This window comes from Heterocephalus glaber, unplaced genomic scaffold (assembly GCF_053883595.1).
Source record: "Heterocephalus glaber isolate CG9 unplaced genomic scaffold, H.glaber_assembly_v1.0 deba00001472, whole genome shotgun sequence".
Lineage (NCBI taxonomy): Eukaryota > Metazoa > Chordata > Mammalia > Rodentia > Bathyergidae > Heterocephalus > Heterocephalus glaber.
In genome coordinates this window covers 35,563,052-35,583,560 of record NW_028258315.1, presented here as the reverse complement: position 1 = coordinate 35,583,560, position 20,509 = coordinate 35,563,052, and the positions used below count along the sequence as shown (strand labels likewise).

General features: G+C 41.7%; 1 protein-coding gene across 3 annotated transcripts in view; it reads left to right on the top strand.

Annotated features, from left to right (window-relative positions):
• The window catches only part of Adarb2 (adenosine deaminase RNA specific B2 (inactive)), a 549,151-nt gene that overhangs the window by 440,731 nt on the left and 87,911 nt on the right, over positions 1-20,509 (top strand). The window lies entirely within an intron of this gene.

Genomic DNA, 20,509 nt, shown 5'->3' with positions numbered 1-20,509 from the left:
CTGAATGAGCTTGTGTGACTCCTGAGTTTACATCTTACCAGTACTATCTGTGTGCTCTTGGCAAGGAATTTTATTTTTATCTGCCTCAGCTTATTCATCTGTCGAATAGGATAATAATGGTAACTGTATTTTAAGATTATAATGTAGATTAGCAGAAATGACATATTGGTCACTGAGAATGGCACCCTATACACAGTGAGCTCTTGAGAAACGTCAGCTACCATTTATCACATAATGTTTTGTATTTCCTCTTTCATGTTATTGGCTTTTATATAGAGGACTTTGTCTTATTCATTTCTGTATTTCATTAATGCCTTGCTCAATAAATTTTGATTGATTCTTTTCCCCAGGGGACAAATATAGAGATGAAATAAAAGCAGAAATCCTTGAGAAATAGTATCTTCACTATGGCTTCTCCTCAGGCTGCCCTGGAGAAAACCTAGCTTGTTCAGAGGAATGGTTCTGACAAACACCTTTTCAATTCCTCTGGTTTCCCTTCAGGGGAGGGTTTCAGAGGTAACGTGTGCCCATGCAAACTGCTCAAAGGCACATGCACATTTAGATTGGGCTTATTCTGTGCATTTCCCAGATACTGCAATTGTAAGGTGAGTGACACTGAATTCCTAGCTTTGAATGTCCAGTCTGATAGGGACAATGTGAACATCAACAGTCACAAAATAATGTGACCCCCACTATGAAATCAGAGGAAAAGGAGCACTTAAGTCAGAAAACAGTGCATACAGGGGACAAACAGCTTACAGTGTAAGACAGGCTAACTCCAAATAACATTTACTTGATGTTTTAACCATGTTGTTGCCTAAAATACTGGCTTCTAATTTTAAAAAATTATAAATTTAAAGGTAATAAAAGATCAGGCAAAGAATTTAATTGGTGAGCATGTCTTCACTAAAGAGTGCCTGCTATTTTCACTAAAAATGACTAAATGAAACAGTTGAGATATATGTATTTTCCCCTTCAGGTTAGCTTTGGATCCAAAATGCATCTAGCATCTGGAATTAATATGAGAAAATGAAAAAAATGGAAACAAAGTCTTTGTAAATAGGGAGGGATGGAGGGGTTGAAGGGAGGGCAGGGGAATTGGGAAAAAATAAAAACCAAGAGAGATTATGTATAGGTGCAAATTTCCAATGACGAATGTCATTATATTGTATACCTAAAATGTACCGATAAAATTAATTTTTTTTTTAAAGTCAAAGGGAAAGCTTTGAGTTCTTGTGATTCAACTCCCTATTAGATTCTTTTAAAGTGAGCTACACTGTGAGTGCAGTTGCAGGGAATGAATCACATGGATAATGGTATGGTCAGACAGAGTTAAACCAGCCAGGATGAGGAAAGAGCTCAAGTGAGCCACTTAATGGAACAGAAAGATCTCAGAAAAGGTGAGCTTAACATGCTTTCTCAAAATTTTCTGCACCTGCTTAAATTTATCCAAAAGTATCTTTTGAACAGCTTACTACTGAGAAAACTTTAATTGCACTAATGATGCCAATAAGTGTGAAGTATTTTCATATTTTTTCTATGAAAACTTATGGTTACACAAGTTTGTAAGAATCTTATGTTTGGACAATAATAACAACAGTATTAGAAGCTGAGCACACAGTACTAGGGGCTGTGTTAAGCGACTTAGACCCACTAGCTCATTTAATTTTATGAAAATCCTGTGAAAGATAGGCATTATTCCTGTTAAGAAATGAGGAAATCACAGTATCACACAGCAGTTAAGCAAAAAAGCCTCAACCTGAATCTAGATCAGAATGACTTCAGAGTGCCCATTTAAAGCCCCAAGCTGTGTAATCTCTCCTATATACCAATACTTTAACCATATCTGTGTTAGTCACTACTGCTGTATAACAAACTACTAAAACTTAGTGACTTACACCAATCCTTAATTTGGCTCACAACATGCCATTTGTGCAAGAATCCAAAGGGGTGCCTCATCTCTGCTCCACAGGGCACCAGATGGGGCAGTACAACCTGGGAGCAGAAGACCTGTCTCCAGAAGTTGGTCAGAGGGACAGGCTGGGCTGGGCTGTCTTTGAGGAGCTCAGACCGTCTGTGGTGGGGATGTTGCCTTAGCTCCCCTCCCTATGGCCTTTCCATGGGTTTCCCAAGCAAACAAGACACATGTGGGTACCATTTTATGACCTCGCTCAGAAGATACAAGCCACTAGTAACCCCCCACACCCTGAGTTGGGACAGTCACAGAGCCCATTGCCCATGAGAGGCTTTTAAAGTCACTAGCAGGATAAGTGGGTAGGATGGGAAATCTTTATGAACCATCCTTGAAAAATGCAATCTGCCAAAATATAATCACTCCTAGCCTCAGCATCCATGGTATATCCAGCAAGCGTTCTCTGAATGAGGACACAGTCACAGAAAAGAACTTTGAGAAGCCATATGCAGTCTTTTATTGTTATTTGTCTGTCTTGGTGCCACTGATGCTCCCTGAAACACACATCTGGTTGTGTCTTCCTCTGGCTTTGGGATTATCACCTATCTCATTCTTTCCTTTAGATTGACCCCAAAGCCCTCTCCAGGGTATGCCCTACCTCCTCATCACACCCCTCTGCTGGTCTCACTCAAAAGAGAGACAACTCCTGGAGACACAGCATGTTCTCCCCCTTAAAAAATACATTATCCAGAAACATTCTATGGTAAGCCTACAGATATACATCTCTGAGCCTCTATTCAGAACCTTGGACATCAGGGATCATTATTATGCATCTTATACATGAGGAATATGATAGTTCAAAGATGCTAATTGCTTCTTGGTGTTTGCACAGCTGGAAAAAGATAGTGCAGAACTCAACTCTAGTTCTGATCCCACATTTATGACTATGATAAAGGGTTCCCACTTTTAATGCCTTCATTCAAATTTGTTACCAGATGCTAGGTAGTTTGAGATATACAATTATTGAATAGTCACATAATTTGAATTATTTAGACAGTGGTTTTTACCAGTCCCTAATTTTTAAACTAATTGCAATTTTCAGCAAACAAGACTAATTACTAAGACATAGAGACTGCCTTTTCCACAGAAACATGAAGGAATGCTAGGGGAAAAATCAGGAAGATCATCTTCCATTTTCTCTGATTATCTTGCAGGCCTTGGTTTGCTGTCTGGCTGGCTGATTTCTCTAGCAGTATTTCTCTTACCTTTCCAGTCCTGGAAAGGGTGAATTGTTTGGGAGGAAGGCAAGAGTCTGTGATGTGGCACTAAGACTTGCTCCATTTCCATATGGACACATGGCCCTCACTCTACTGCCCAGCCTCCTGAAACCCCTCTGGTCACCCTCTAGGATACAGCACCCCTGCACTGCAAAACAGTTCAAAGGAGAAAGGAGCAATGAAGAAAGAATGTGTTGGTATTGGTTCCCAGATGTGGTCTTGCCCCACCCATATGCAAATCTAACCTTTTTGATATTTCAGCATTATAAACCCAAAGACAGGATTTCAGCAGGAAAATATTTACTAAGGGCTTTCTTCCTTATAATCTATTGATTTTAATATCCCAACCACTTTGGCTGAATGTCAATTTTACCCTGAGGACTGCTATTGCAAATCTGAACACATATTATTTATTTATGCCATTCAAAATATTAGTGTTGGAAATGAATAAACTTTGAGTCTTGCAATGTTCCCATTTAAAGTTTTTTTTCTGATTTGAATAATGCTCATAATTTGCCATGATAATCAAGGCAAAGAGGCAAAATGTAGGCAACAAAAACAGCAGAAGCCAGAACAGCATTTGGTTTATTTTTCTATTAAGTATGATAGTATACCACTCATTAAATATGGAGTGACTTCCTCACTTAACCTTTGGAGTCAGAAGCACCTGATTATCACTATCATTTAACAAGATACTAAATCCTCTCTCCTCTGACCATTTCCGTTCCAAGTATCCAGCATGTGCCAATTTATGCATTAATGTGCCCATGGAACTCTGGAGGTGGCCAAGGGCACCACCTCAAGATTCCCTGGAGCCCCATCTTCCACCAACCCCAATAGCTACAGCTGCTCTGTGAGGTTTTGCAAGAGGAGGTGCTTTTCCTCACAGTGTAAACTGTGCCCTGGGAGGCCATGAGTGACTGTGGAAGACACATTAACCCTCCCATGCTACCAAGGGACCCTTTAGCAGGCATTTTCTAAATTGCTAAATCACCAACAATAATGAGTACAGCTGGTTGTCTCTCTATTTCATATTTAACAAAGAATTTATTTTGCAAATGACTCTTCTGTTGATTATTCGGGCTTTTTGAGCAGGTTTGAGAGTCTCTCTATGGAGGGCTTTCCATATCGCAAAGCAGCCTCTCACTTGCCTCTGCCCGCCCTCTTAACCTCTTCCCAGGCGTTGCCCAGGCCCCAGCAGGATAGGGGGTTCACGCACAGCCAGGCCATCCCGAGGTTTTCTGCAGGGACATCACCTCTGGGAGACTTGCCACCGTTCTTTCCTGCAGTGATGAGCTGGATCAGGCTGGGGGTGTTTATGGAAGTCCCTTCCCCTGCTTTTCATTCAAGGCCTGGGGCTACTATGAAAATGGGCTTCATTTTTAATTTCAAAGATTGATTGATAGTGTATGGTCAGGTTTGTATCCTGAGGTCATTAAGGAATCCGCCTCAGAAAAGCAGCAGACAGCATGTGTTAAGGTTGCCTGCCACTGCTCCTAAAGTTTTGGAGCAAAACGCCCTGCTCCAGGGTTCCAAACAGACTAGGCTCAGCCACCTGCCCCATGACACCAATCAAGGAGACAGCAGTGATGAAGGCCAGAAAAGGAGCTTTTTGTCTCAGCCACATCCTGGGAAGCACAGGTAAAGAGGTTCAAGATCTACCTTCAAGGTGCTGACAGACACTTTGGGGCTTCATAGAAAGGGGGAACAAAGGCAGGGGCTGGGGGTTTACATAGCTGGCAGGGTAGGTAATCCTAGTCAGGTCATAGTCTGGGTGATGTTACCTCAGGACTGATTCTGTGAGACTCTACGAAAGCCTTTATCACCTGAGGACACAATTTGGTTTCCATCATGAGATGACAGCTCCTGCTTTGGTGGCAGCTTCAGTTTTTGTCACATGGTAATTGCTCCCATCATGAGGAGTTCTGCAAGGCTCTGCTTTTCCCAGAATCTGAAGTGGCTACAGATTTAGGACAATGACTCAAGACTTCCAGGCATTTCTTCTAGGCATTTCTCCAAAAGGTCTGGAACTTGACATTGTAGAAGCTGGCAATTTGATGCCCCTGCAAATCCTGAAAACTACATTAGTTACTCTTATCTTAATGTCCTCGGTCTTTGAAGGGGGTTGGGTTCAGCTAGGTAAATTTAGGGCTAATAAACCTTGTAATGCTCCATAAAGGGTCAACATGGATGCTTGCAGAGCTGAGCAGGGATCTGACCCAAAGTTTTAAGGTAATAAGGGAGACAAAATGAAGGCAGAGATCCCAAGCTTTTAGTTACCCACTGGGCATCTGCAAGCCTAGCTTCTTTTATACCACAACTCAGAAGTCAGACATAAAACAACTCCATTTCTGCCTCAACTACTTGCTTGATTTTAAGCTTTGGCCACATTACCAACTCTCTCTGCACTTCAGTTTCTGCATCAATACAAAGGGGCTATATCAATAATCTCTGGTGATTCAGCTGTTGGAAGGATAGGAAGTATCATGTCAGCAGGCTTCTGCAAAGTAAAACACTGTGGAAATAGCAACCTTGCCAGGCAGATAGCTCCTCTCACACTGCTGCAGGCCATAGCCCAGTCAGATAGAGGGTCAGAAACCCTCAATAAACATCCACTGCACCTCCCAGCAATGTATGAGCTCCACGTGGGAGATATATTGGCATGTTTCATGTGTTGATGGATCCCTGATGGATCCCAGATCCCTGTCTGGGCCAGGGTGCACATTCTATGCATATTTTTTGAATTAGCAGATGAAACCCTTGCCTGGCTACAAGACTTTCTACTCTGCCCTGGCAGCCTTTTTGGTGAAATTCTGGTGACTGCTCTACACAGCTCCTCTCCCAGGCCAGACTCATGTACTTCCTGTTCCTATCCCAGAAATGGATTTCCAATCTCTGCATTTCCTCAGGCTGTGACCTTCTCTAGCTTTTCCTGTTCTAACCTGGGCCAATTTGGATTATGTGACTCCTTCAAGCCCAGAGAGAGACAGTCCCCTCCAAGGAGGCTTCCCTGGTCATCCCATCCCCAATCTCTGTCCAGAATTGTCCTCTCCCTTCTATAAATATCTGCACAGGATCACCAATGAGCCACATGAAGAATGTGAACCAAAGACCATTTCAACGTAGTTAATTCGCATAATCACTAACAAAAATAGAGATAATGGCAGCTCCTCCACCATAAATCAGTTTGTGTGGATTAACTTAAAAAATGCACTTCAAGCATTTAGAAATTTTGGGAGGAGTGGTAAACTTTCAAAGACATTTACAATAATTCCAGTTAACCTATATAAAATCAATTCAAACAATAGCCACTTGTCCACAAGGATTCTAAAGTACTATACATAAGTACTATGGACAATCCTTGTCCACAAGAATTCTAAAGTACAGTACAAATAGGAGGCAGAAAGACAACTATACAAGCTTCATGCTTGGTACATGGTTTATATATAAGTAGGAAGCAGAAAAACTACCCTACAAGCTATACAAAGAAAAGGTACAGCTTGAAATGTTATAGTGGTCTAGTGGAGAAGACTGAACCCTAAGGCCTAGGACAGCTGGGAAGCCTTTATAAAGAAGCTGGCATTCCAACTTTGTAGAGACAGAAGTGTAGGTTTATCTGTCTACCCTCCATGATGTGAGCTGAAAATTCAAGTGGAAAGAAACAGTAGACATATATTATAAAGACCAGAGTTGCTACCACGAAGTCTCAGACATGTAGCACTGAGTCAAAAGCTATTCAAAGAAGGCATAGATTGCTCATAACACAGACTGAGATGTCTATGTCCTCAAGGTCAGGGGAGAATGTCTTACATTAATCTTGAAAGTAATAGGACAATATAACTTGGCCTGTGTGCTCAAAAAGTACTCTTTAAGTCAAGTCATTTGGTGCTAAATTTGGATACATTTATCAATCCTAGGAGATTGAGTGAACATGCTCCAGCCCCCTAAGCATAACCTGGAATTTGAATTTATAAAATTAATCAGACACAAGCTCATTTTTCAGCACTTTAACTGCTTCTGCTGTAAACCAAGTGCCAGGTGGAGAAGAAAATCAAGTTATCCCAAGATCTGATTAGTTGGGTTTGCAGTAACCAAAGTTGACTGCATGTTTAAGTCCCATGTGATTAAAACATTGAGAATTCCTAGTGTTAAATTAGACAAGTAAGTATATCTCCCTATATGAATTCTAAGCTTCTGTCTCACTCCTAACCCCCATATAATCAAGAACAATGTCATTTGCATACACAAATTCAACTATGAAAAGCTACATACAGCTGCAATCATGTATGTGATTTAATTAAAAGTCAATCACTTAAAATAGCTGTGCTGTGGATACAGGCATCGAGGGAAAGGGTGTTGTTGAGGAAATGAAAAGATACAGCACAGAAAAGCTCTAAGGCTAGGTTTCTCATAACTTCTCCAAAACCACACTGTTTTTTTCTCAAAGCCTCTTGCAAGTCCATAAGAAGAGACTGTGAACCACTGTGAGATGCCTTTTGTCCTGGTGGACATGATTATTCACAATTTCCCTCCCTTCAGCTTTTAAAAACCAGGAAAACTAAACAGTCTACAAAAGTATACTCGACCAAAACCATGTTGAAAGTGACCTGGGTTTATCAGTAAAATGTGTAAGTTTGATCAAGCACAAAAGTATTGAGGTCTCTGATTTTAAACATTTTAAAAACTAACGTGGGCTAGGTGCAGTGGCAATAATCTGCAGTCCCCAGTACTTAGGAGTCTGATGCAGGAGGATTGTTTGAGCCCAGAAGTTCAAGGCAAGCCTGGGCAACACAGTGAGACACCAATCTAAAAGTTAAAAAAAAAAAGTTGAAAAACCAAGGTGGTCATGAAAAGATGAGGAGATGAATCTGGGATAGATGTGACCCCAGTGCAACCCATTCTGATGCCACTGCTCTGAGGCAGAGACAAATGACCTTCGGTAGTACGTTATTCATTGAAGCAAGCTGGACCTACCCGCCAGGATCTTTTTTTTTTTTAAATGTGCTGGGCCAAGTTATATTGCCCCCCCTTTTTTATTAATTTATTGGTACAGTTTGGGTATACAATATAATGACATTCATCATTGGAAATTTGAACCTTTACATAGTCTCTCTTGGTTCTTATTTTTCACCCTTACCCTGCCCTCCCTTCAACCCCTCCATCCCTCCCTATTTACAGAGACTTTGATTCCATTTTTTCATTTTCTCATATTAACCCCATTCCCTTCTATCCTTTCCCCTACCCTCCCACTTCCTTCCCCTTTGTCCCTTTTCTTCCTATTTCACATTACCTATTATACATTTTAGTCCTTATTTACACTTTCAGTTTCTCACACTAGAGAAACTATTCGGTATTTATACATGTGTGTCCTATTTATTTCACTTAAGAGTATCGCCTCAATGTGCATCCATTTAGCTATAAATGTCTCTAATTTCTCGTTTTTTATGACTGAGCAGTACTCCATTTTATTCAAAAGCCACATTTTCTTTATCCAGTCTCCAGTTGATGGACAATTGGGCTGTTTCCAAGTTTTAGCTATTACAAATTGTGCTGCTATGAACATGGGTGCACATATATCACTGTGGTATGATTCTTTTAATTCTTTGGGGAAGATACCCAGCAGGGGAATAGCTGGGTTGAATGGGACTTCCATTTCTAGTTCTGTGAGGTATCTCCATACTGATTTCCACAGTGCTTGCACCAGTCTACACCCCCACCAGCAGTGGAGCAGGGTTCCTCTTTCCCCACAGCCCTGCCAACATTTGTTATTTGTTGATTTCATGAGAGCAGCCATTCTTTCTGGAGTGAGGTGGAATCTCAACATGGTTTTCATTTGCATCTCTCAAAGGATCAGTGATGTTGAACATTTTTTCATATGTTTACTTGCTATTTCTGCTTCTTTGTCTGAGAAATGTCTGTTCATTTCAGATGCCCATTTTTGGATTGGGTCTTTAAATTTGGGAGATCTGATATTTAAAGTTCTTTATAAATTCTAGATGGTAGACCTTTGTCTGAGGAACAGCAGATGAAAATTTTTTCCCACATTGTGGGTTGTCTCTTCACACTGCTGGTGGTTTTTCTTGCTGTGCAGAAGCTTTTTAATAAGAAAAGATCCCACTTGTTGATTGTTTGTGCTAGTTCATGGGCAACTGAGGTTTTGTTCATAAAATCTTTTCCTGCACCGATGTCTTCAAGAGTTCTACCTAACCTCTATCCAGCTGGGTCAGTGTTTCTGTTTTAATGTTTGCATCTTTAATCCATTTTGATTTTAGTTTAGTGCATGGTGAGAGATATAGGTCTAGTTTTAATCTTTGGCAAGTTGAAGCCCAATTTTTCCAGCACCATTTATTAAAGAGGCTATCTTTCCTCCAGTGAGGGTGTTTGGCTCCTTTGTCGAAGATGAGGTGGCTGAGTGTGTTTGGAGTTGTTGCTGCATCTTCTAATCTGTTCCACTGGTCCTCAGGTCTGTTTCTTTGGCAGTACTATGCTGTTTTTATCACAGTAGCTTTGTAGTATAGTCTCAAGTTGGGGGTTGTGATACTCCCTGCCATGTCTCTGTTGCCTAAGATGGCTTTTACTACTCTAGGTGTCTTCTTGTTCCAAATGAATTTTTGGATTGTTTTCCCAAGGTCTATGAAGTATGCTGCTAGGATTTCAATTGGGATTGCATTGAATCTAAATAGCAGTTTTGGAAGTATGGCCATTTTCACTATGTTGATCCTTCTTACCCAGGAGCAAGGAATTTCTTTCCATTTTCTGATATCTCCTTCAATCTCTCTTTTCAGAGGGCTATAGTTTTCAGTCAAGAGTTCTTTGATATCTTTTGTTAGGTTGATTCCTAAGTATTTCAGTTTTTTGGATGCAATTATGAAAGGAATTGTTTGCCCTATTTCTGTCTTAGTGAGTCTATTGTTTGTGTAAAGGAAAGCTATTGATTTTTGTGTGTTGACCTTGCATCCAGCTACTCTACTGAATTTGGTTATTAAGTCTAGAAGACTTTGGGTGGAGTTCTTCTGGTCTTCTATATAGAGCATCATGTCATCTGCAAATAATGACAATTTGACTTCTTCATTTCCTATCTTTATTCCTTTTATTTCTTTCTCTTGTCTAATTGCCATGGCTAATGTTTCCAAGACTATATTGAACAGGACTGGTGATAGTGAACATCTTTGTCTTATTCCTGATTTTAGTGTGAAGGGTTTCAGTTTTTGACCATTTAGTATAATATTGGCTTTTGGTTTTTCAAAAATGGCTTTTATCAGATTGAGGTAGAGACCATCTATTCCAATTTTTGTAGGGTTTTTATCATAAATGCATGTTGGATTTTGTCAAATGCTTTTTTTGCATCTATTGAGATGATCATATGGGGTTTTTTCCTTAGCTCTATTGATATAGTGTATTACATTGATTGATTTGCATATGTTGAACCATCCCTGCATCCCTGGGATGAATCCCACTTGATCAGGGTGTATGATCTTCTTGATGATCTTCTGCATTCTATTTGCCAGTATCTTACTAAGGATTTTTGAATCTATATTCATTAGTGAGATTGGCCTATAGTTCTCTTTTTCAGTTGGGTTTTTCCCTGCTTTGGGGACCAAGGTGATGCTTGCTTCCAAGAATGAATTTGGGAGTATTGCTTCCCTTTCAATTTCATTGAAGAGTTTGAACAGTAGTAGCAGTAGTTCCTCTCTAAATGTCTTGTAGAATTCAGCAATGAAGACATCAGGACCTGGGCCTTTCTTAGTTGGTAAGTTTTCAATTACATTGATTTATATGGCCTGTTTAGGATTTTTAGGTCTTTTTCGATCAACTTTGGTAATTCATACCTATCTAGGAATCTGTCCATTTCTTCTGTGTTTTCCATCTTATTGGTGTATAGGTTCTGGAAGTAGGTACTGATGCTCCTCTGGATTTCTGCTGGGTCTGTTGTAATTTCACCCTTTTCATTCCTAATTGCATGGATTTGGGCCTTTTCTTTCCATTTTCTGATAAGGTTGGCTAAGGTTTGTCAATTTTGTTTATTCTGTTGAAAAACCAACTCTTGGCTTCATTGATTTTTTTGTATCATTCTCTTAGTCTCCATTGCATTGATTTCTGCTCGGATCTTTATAATTTCCTCCTTTGTGTGAGCTTTGAGTTTGTCCTGCCCTTCTTTTTCTAGAAGCTTGAGGTTCAGCATCAGGTTGTTGAATTGGGCTCACTCTGTTTTCCTAATTTGAGTATTCACTGCTATGAATTTCCCTCATAAGACTGCTTTCATTGTGTCCCATAGATTCCAATATGTTGTATTGTCATTGTCATTTAATTGTAGGAACTGTCTGCTTTAGTCTTTAATTTCCTCTGTGAACCATTGGTTATTCAGAAATGTGTTGTTCAATATGCATGTGTTTATGAAATTCTTGTGGTTTCTTTTGCTATTGATCTTGAATTTCATCACACTATGGTCTGATAATATACAGGGGATAACTTCAATTCCTTTGCACTTACTTAAACATGTTCTATGAGCAAGTACGTGGTCTATTTTGGAGAACGACCCATGTGTGCAGTTGAAAAGAATGTGTATTCTGATTTTGTGGGGAGGAACACTGTAAACATCTGTTAGGTTCATTTGTTCAAAAGTTTGAGTTCTAGTATTTTATTGCTTATTTTTTGTCTAGTTGATTTACCTATTTGTGACAGTGGGGTATTGAGGTCCCCCACTACTATTGCATTAGTGCACATATGACTTTTCATGTCCGTTATTATTTGTTTTATATAGTTGGGTGCACTAGTATTTGGTGCATAGATATTTGTGATTGTCATCTCTTCCTGTTCGATTGTTTCCTTTACAAGGATGTAGTGTCCTTCTTTGTCTCTTTTAATCAGTGTTGGTTTGAAATCCACTTGATCTGCAAAGAGGATAGCTACTCCTGCTTTTTTTTTTTTTTGGTTCCTGTCCCATGGAGTATTGTTTTCCATCCTTTAACTTTCAGTCTATGAGTTTCTTTTTGAATTGTGTTTCTTGTGTGCTGCATATTGTTGGATCTTACTAATTGACCCATTCTGCCAGTCCTTTTCTTTTGATTGGTAAAATGAGACTGTTAACATTGATGGTTATAGCTGATGCATATTGACTTATCATTGTCATGACTTTTTCTTTTTGTTGGATTCTCCCCCTTTGTGTTTAATTTCTTGTCGTGCCCAGTGGATTCATTCTGCTGGGCTTCATGTGGTTGCGATCCTCATTGTCTTTTCCTAGGATTTTGCCTAAAATTTTTGGGGGTGGTGGTTTGGTATTCATGAAGTTCCTAAAGTGCTCTTTGTCATGCAAGTATCTTATTTCTCCCTCAATTTTGAAAGATAGTTTTGCAGAGTACATCAATCTGAGTTGGAGGCTGTTTTCCTTTAGGGTTTGAAATACATCATGCCAAGCTCTTCTTCCCTTGAGGGTTTGAGTTGAGAAATCTGCTGTGATTCTGATGGGCTTTCCTTTGTATGTGATTTGTTTCTTTTCTCTAACTGCTTGTAGAATTTTGTTCTTCTGCTGGGTTTCTGGAATCTTACCTATTATATGCCTATGTGTAGATTTATTTTTTTTGATGAAGGCTAGTTGGAGTCCTTTATCCCTTGCTTATCTGTATGTCAAGTTCTTTTCCCCTGCTTGGGAAGTTTTCTGCCATCACTTCTGTGAAAAGATTTTTTATGTTGTCTACACTCTCTCCTGTTTCTTCATTGACTCCGATCAGTCTTAAGTTTTTCCTCTTTGCATTGTCTAGCAGCTGCTGGATTGATTTCTCATGGTCCCTTACTATTTCAAAGAAATTTTTCTTTTCCTGTCACTAATTGCAATCTTATCTTCTATATCTGAAATCCTGTCCTCACATTGGCTCATTCTGCTGCATAGACTTTCAGTGGAGTTTTTAATCTCCTGGAAATCTGTTTTCATCTGTTTTATGGATTCCATTTGTTTCCTATGTTGGGATTCCATCATGTTCCTCAGTTCCTCTATTTATCTATGTCCTTTCTAGACTTATTAATCATACCTTGCACTATGATCACACTCTCTGCTGTTATCTGAGAAATTATTTCTGATTTCATTTTTTCCAGATCCTCTTTTGTTGCCAGTTCAGGGAGTCCAGGTGGTTGAGTGTCAGATTGTTCCATCTTGTTTCCCTTTGGAGTTGCTTTAGGTGATCTGGGAGTCTGGTTTTGAGACTTGTTTAAGTGTCTTCTCATTATTTCAAGGGGGGGGTGCTCCTGGTGCCTGTGTGGCTCACCTCCTCAGCACTGGGAGTGGTGGTAAGGTGCCCTGGAAGGTTCACCTCCTCTGCACTGGGGGCAGCTCTGCTCCTGGGTCCTGCAGGTGGTGGTATGGCAGCCCAGAAAGTTCACCTCCTCTGCTCTGGGGGCAGCTCTCCCTGCCAGGATCTTAACAAGGAATTGAAGGCCCTAGAGTTAGGGTTCACACACAAGACTCGTTACAGCAGTTCCAGAAAGTAATGCTGGTTAAATCTTAACCATCAGAAAAAATCTCCCTATATTTTAATTAGTTTATCAGCCAAAGTAAGAAGATCTAAGAAATCATTTTTTCTTTTACCATTCACCATTATAAAACATTATAGAACTCTCAAGACTTTTTTCAAAAGAATAAAGAGAGAAGGATTATAGGGGAGGAGACATTAAAACAAAAAGCCCTCATGGAGCCTGATGGGCTCTGAGGCAGAGAGAACAGCCTCTCAGCACCTTAGCAGCAAATTCTCCCCCACAGAGCCCTGGTGGGAGCTCTGGGTGAGTCTATTGCACCTCCTTGGGGCCGCTTCTGAGCCCCAGGTGGACGAGCTGTTGAGCAATTGTTTAAATGATCTTTCATCAATGACATAGTAGGAGAGTTAGGTACATTCTCAAAAGCAAGTCTTTATCTTTCCACTCGTCCAATATCAGATGGCACAAAAGTGATGAATCTATGATGCTGCATCTGTTTTTTCTATGGCATATTCACATTCACAAATGACAACACATGGAAATTAAACATTCCAGAAGTGAAGCGCACTTCATATGGTGAGTAGATCAGAGTCAGGAGCTGATCTCTGACACCTGCGGACCCCAACACATCACCCACAAAAGCCTACCCCAGCCCCAGACTCCTTAATCCAACACCAGTTTGGCATAGATGAGGTGTCACCTGGGCCTTCAGATGTGTCAGGCCAGCTGTGGGTCAGCTCATCATGGATCCACCACATGAGCCAGGTCAGTGAAAGATACACTGAACACCATATGTGTCATAGCAAGGATGAGGTGCAAAGTCATTTGCTACTCACAATGTTACCAGACTATGCACTCTTTGCTTTTCTTTAATTTTATTTCTTTAATTTGATTGGTTTACCTTTTTATGATGTGCTCTTTTCCTCTCTATATTTTGGAGTAAACGGCAAGCCCTCAAATTAGTGGCTTTATATGGATAAAAGCACACAGTTCACAGCAAGTAGGAAAATCCTTGACCCTGGCTCTAGAGGTTCTCCCCTGGGCATCTCTGCCTCCAGCTAGGAGAGGAGGGAAGAGAGAAATGAAGAATTGAGGAACAGAGGGATGGAGGGAGACAGAGAGACAGAGACAGAGACAGAGACAGAGGAATAAACACAGAGCACCCCCTTCTCCCAAAACTTCATGGGTAGCTCTGGTCACATGGCTCCACATCAATGCCATGGACCAAGGCAATGTCACATGTCAAGGAAGAGAAGTACACATCCACACTGGAAAATGTTCACAACCTCTGCCTCCCTGACATATTCCATGGTTTGGGATCTATTTTTATGAGGTGCAAGAGGGAGTGGTGCACTATGACCTGTAACTGCCAAACTAAGGCATTACAGGGACATCAGAGGGGGTGCTACACAGGTGATGTCATGTTTCTGTGTTTTATGGATGAACGTCTGTGTTCCCCCAAAATTCATATTGGAACTCCAGCCCATTGTGTGGCTGTATGCATTTGGAGTAAGGAAGAAATAAAGGTTAAATGAGGGCATAAGGGCAGGATCCTGACCCAACAACATTAATGGCCTGGTAAGAAGAGATATCAGAGGCTCACTATCTCTGAGCCTAGGGAGTAACATTGTCACCCCCCAAGCCTCAAGCCAAAGAGAATGATTCTCAAGTCTTAGGATGGAATAGAATTCTCCTTGCTAGGTTTAGGTCTTGTATGGAACTAATCACCTCTTTCTTTTGTCCTATGACTCTCTTGTGGAATGGGAATGTCTGTCCTACACCTGTCCTGTCACTGTATTGTGCTTCCACAGGTTCACAACTGGAGATGAATTTTGCTTTAGAGGAAATTATACCTAGAGTCCCATCCATAACCAATTTAAATGCCTCTTAGGTGAGCCTTTGGACTTCAGATTTTAACACTGATGCTGGAATGAGTTGAGAATTTGAGGGTTGTTGGGATGGAATCAATGTATTGCCATCCAAAAAGGGCATGACTTGGAGAGGGGGTAGAATGGTGTGGACTGAATGAATACCCTCCCCCCAAATTCATATGTTGAAGGCCTAACACCAATATGCCCATATTTAGAAGTGAGGCCTCTAAGTAGTTCAGTTCAAATGAGTTCTCAAGAGTGGTGCCTGATCTGATGAGTTAGTAGCCTTAAGAGATGAAACACCAGAGAGCTCACTCCTGCTGCCTTTCTCTCTCCACACACATAAAGAAGAGGCCATGTGAGCCCACAGCACAAGGGTGATGCGTCAAGCCAAGAGACTGAATCCTACCTTACTGACACCTTTATCTGGGACTTTCAGACTTTGGAACTATAAAAAAATTAATTTCTGTTGCTTAAAACTACACAGGAGCCTGCTGTGGTAGCCTGAGCAGACAAAGACAGTGTATTAAAGTTGAGAAAATGCTGAGAGTAACTGGTGAAGAAAAATTATCACTTTTGTATGGAAGTTTTATCCATTAAACAGCCATTTTTATGTCCTTCTAGTCCATCCTGAGAATCTCATGTATTCCCATATTCTGTCATCCATTCAAAATGTGCATATTATGGATGACATCCATGATACCACTCGGTGCTATGGCAAAGCCAGAAAAGTGTAAAAGGAACAGAAGCCATTGACCCTGAACACAAATATAGCATTGACCAGGGATTATGTTATTAATAAGAGAAAACTTAGGACATCTGCAAGACCAAATATAAATAAGCTTCTACATAGATGTTGCCATTGTTCTAAACACAGCAAACTGCAGAAGCAAGCAAGGACCTGTAAATGCTGAAAATGAGACCCATTTTAGCTAATCCCAGGATTTGAGAGACTAGAAGCAGGGTGGACATAACATTTAAAAACAGGTTATAGAGTCAATGGTATGCATGTGTGTTGGAGGTGAAGTGTCCCCACCCTAGAGGGCACCAGTTACTGCTAACCTTAGCTGGCCCTCCCAGGATTGAGCGTCCCCTGCCCAACACTGTGGCTTACAGCTGGCAGTTGTGTCCCAGGCCTCCTGGAGGAAGCTGAGTTGAGGGACACCCCCACCAGCAATCTCACCGTGGAGCTTTGCTGGATTCCAGGCCATATCAGCTAGCCAGAGGTACTTGTCACTCTCTGAACACAAGCCACCTGAAGTCCCATTGGTTGTATGCTTTGCCAAGCGAAATGAGTCAAGGAACCCTTCATCTGTGGAAATGCTGAAATCCAAACCGAAATGCAATTTGTTCTGCTTCAGCATTTCCTCAAATGACTCCATTAGGGAACGGCTGTGGCCCAGGGCTAATTACTTCATAATGGGTGCAAAGCATCCTGGGATGCAGGCCCTGGAGGGTGTCCAGGGACCAGGGGGCCTCTGTGTGTGTGTGCAGCCGGCCCTTCTCAGGATGACAGTGCACATCCCTGTATTTCTCTTCACAAAGGGTGCTGCTCAATCTGCATGAGGATGAAACTAATCCTGGGATAATCTTGAGGAGAGAAACCTGCTTTTCCTCAGAGAAATCTGCTTCCCAGGTCAGCATGAAGAGAAGGAGTCAAATCTGTGGGCTTTAAGTCCTGTGTCTGCCACATCCTGACCATGTAACTTTGGTTGAGATTCTTCAACAGTTGCTAAGGATAATGTGCCTTCTTCTTTAGGAGTAAGTGGGACATTGTGTACATAGACCCTGGCACTGTTCCAGGCATGCGGCAAGTCTCTGCTGCCCTGCTTGGATATTTTCCCATCTCTAACGGAGGCAGAGTGGGCTTTAGATTTCCAAAGTGAAGTCAGTTTTTGCATACTCTATGTACTTACTCAGTGATTTGGGGACATCTTCATCTGAGGGGCTTAGGGAGACCTATCAGAAATCACAAAGAAATTAAAAGATACCTCCTATGTCGGTCATTCTTATCATCCTTGGACAGTAGAACACTTCACTTTAAAAAGAAGGGAAAACTGTTGAAAATACCATTTAGAATGACTCTGTGGAACACAGGATGTGTAGGAATCCAATGCTCAGTGCTGTGAACAGTATATTAGAAGAAAAAGACATACTTCTGCCAAAGTCCCCAAGAATGGAGATTAACATACATGAACAATTAGAAGCTGACTCCAGAGGGTCACAACACAGTGATAAAGCATTCAGAGCACTCTCTCCCCACAAAATGCCATTGCAACATCCAGCTGGAGGAAGTCATTCCCCTCTAATGTAAGCTTGGATGCTTCTGCCAGTAAAACAGTCCATGGATTTTCTCCTCATCTGCTGACATGCTGTGGAGCTGGCCAGACAGAGAATAGAATTTATTCTTTCACAGAACAGAGGGAGTTTGCAGGGATGATGCAGCTGCTCTTCCTTCAAGCTCATCTCAAGTGTCAGCATCAGAAAACCCTCTGACCAGATGGAAACCTTCAGCCGTCACAGCCAATTCCCATATGTGGGGAACAATAGGGACAGGTGCCCCAGGCCCTGGGCCCAGTGTGTATAGTCTTCGCCCACTTCCCAGGTCACCCAAAACTCAAACCCAAGGCCTTGAAGAGCACAAGACTCCATCTGTCTCTGGTCCAAAGCCAGGGCTGTCCCATCAATCTGGGCCCCTGGAATACCCCACCTTGGGAGATGCCCGGCACCCCTGGCAAGATGGAGCCAGTGGCCTCTCACCTGCCATGCTGCCACCTGCAATTAGGGCTGCTGCTATCATTTCTTCATGGCTCACTAGACATGGTGCTGAAAGGCTGGTGACTTTTTTCAAAACTCAAGGTGATTGCTGAGACCTCTTGAGGTTCTCATTCTATGGGCTTCATGCCCTCTGTGCTCCTGGAGGGAGGAATTCTACAGCCTGCCTCTGAGGCCCTCCTAGCCCCAGCGTGGAGCTCAGTGTTGGTCAGTGACCTCACATCTCTAGCATCCTGCTTGGAAGGAGGGCAGTGAAGTGCTGTCAGGCCTTGTCTGGAAGTGTGGGAGGTACACCCTTCTTTGTGAGGATGAAGGACTGTCATGGAAGCTACTGCTTGCATCTGACATCTAACCCTGCAGACCCTCATTCATGACAATGGGTTTGGTCACTCAGGGAAATTGGGTCAACTTCTCCCTCTTCTCACTCAAATTGAGAATTGGGCTTCTCAAAACAAATAGAAATTAGTGAAATTCAAGCCTCTGAAAAACTGACAGTTTCTTTTGCACAGCATAAAGTGGAGGAACAAATACCAGGGTGCGGGGAGCTGATCAGCAGCCCCCAAAGACATGTTCAATCCTAAAACTGTGTATTTGGGGAAAGGGTATTTGCAGGCATAATCAAGTTACAGAATTTGAGATGATCAGATTGGATTGTCTGGGTGAGTCTTAAGTCCAGCGACAAGTGTCCTTATAAGCGTGAGAAGGGGGAAAGGCATAGACCTGGGGAAAAGACCACATAAAGACAGAGACAGAGATTGGAGCCATCTGACCAAAAGTGTAGGAATACTGGAGCCACTAGAAGCTGGAAGAAAATAGGAAGAGGAAGAGGAAGGAAATATCTTACCTGGAACCTCATGAGGGAACACAGCCAAGGACACCTTAAACTTGGGCTTCAGCTCCCACGGTTGTGAAAGAATAAATTTCTCATGTTTTAAGCCCCTAGTTACAGTTATTTTCCAGACAGCCTCTGGACACAGCATACGGTGTGTTTGAGGACATAGGCTGTCTTCTCTGGACCTCATCTTCCAAGACATAAAAAACCAGGACAGTCTAAAGCATCGTCCAGGATTCATCTGTACAATTCCATGACTCCATGGCAACCAGCTAGGGGTGACAGCATCACACTGAGCAGCCTGGGTAGGAGGAAGAGCCAGTGAGACCCCCAAATACACAGCAGTCCTTGAAGAGCTGGGGCCCAACCTCTCCCCTCTCCATCAGGATTGCAAATATGTGGAGGAAGCCCAACTTGTATGCCATCTACCCTCTATGGGGTTGCCAAATCCCGGAAGTTGTACTCAGAAGAGGTCACACAGGCCCTCACTGCTGCTCACCCTTTATCACTAAAACACTGGGAAGGAAAATACATTGGGTTATTTTTGTGGCAGAGTTTTTGCTTCCTGGAGACAGCCTTGCTTTCATGTAGAAGGGTTTTATTGCATACAAAAGGAATTTTAAACATTGTCTGTCTCATCTTTATATATCAGAAGCCTGCCCATATCTGTACTAATGCCTGAATAGTATCAAAATGATGAAAATCCAGTCCATCAGAATAAATGAACTGTTTGCTCACCTTCTGGATACATGGATTGATTTGGCTTCATAAAAATCTGGTCACTCCCTACAAGGACCTGGAAAAACAATAATGATGATGATGATGATGAGAATAATGGTTATAGTCATCATTTTTGAGTACTTAACAAATGTGAGACACTCTGTTAAGTATTTAAGAAGCATTAATTCATTCAATCCTCACAAAACACTGTCAGATGGAAATTAAGAGGATTACCTTATCAATTAGAAAAGTGGGGCTCAGAGGTTTGGAATGACTTGCCCAGCTCAGAGGTTGCAAAAGAGGATCCAACCAGGTTTTCCTGCTCCAATGTTTGTGACAGTCATGCCACCTAAGCTGCCCCCTGATGAAAATCCAAGGGCCTCCCCAGTTAGGAGAAGGCAGTGTTTCAGCCACAGGATCTGGAGGAGCTGGGGAAAGTGTGGTCACAAGGCCATGCTTTCTGGGCTTCACTAGCTTTGTTATTGTATATGTGCTGCATTAACAGAGATGTGGGACAGCTGAGTAGAAGATTACGATGCCATGATGTGCCTCTGCATGCATGTACATGTGCATCGTGTGTAAATGAGTGTGCTTGCATCTGGATGCATGCATATGTGTATGTGTATCTGTGCACATGGTGTTTTGAGTGCATGTGTGA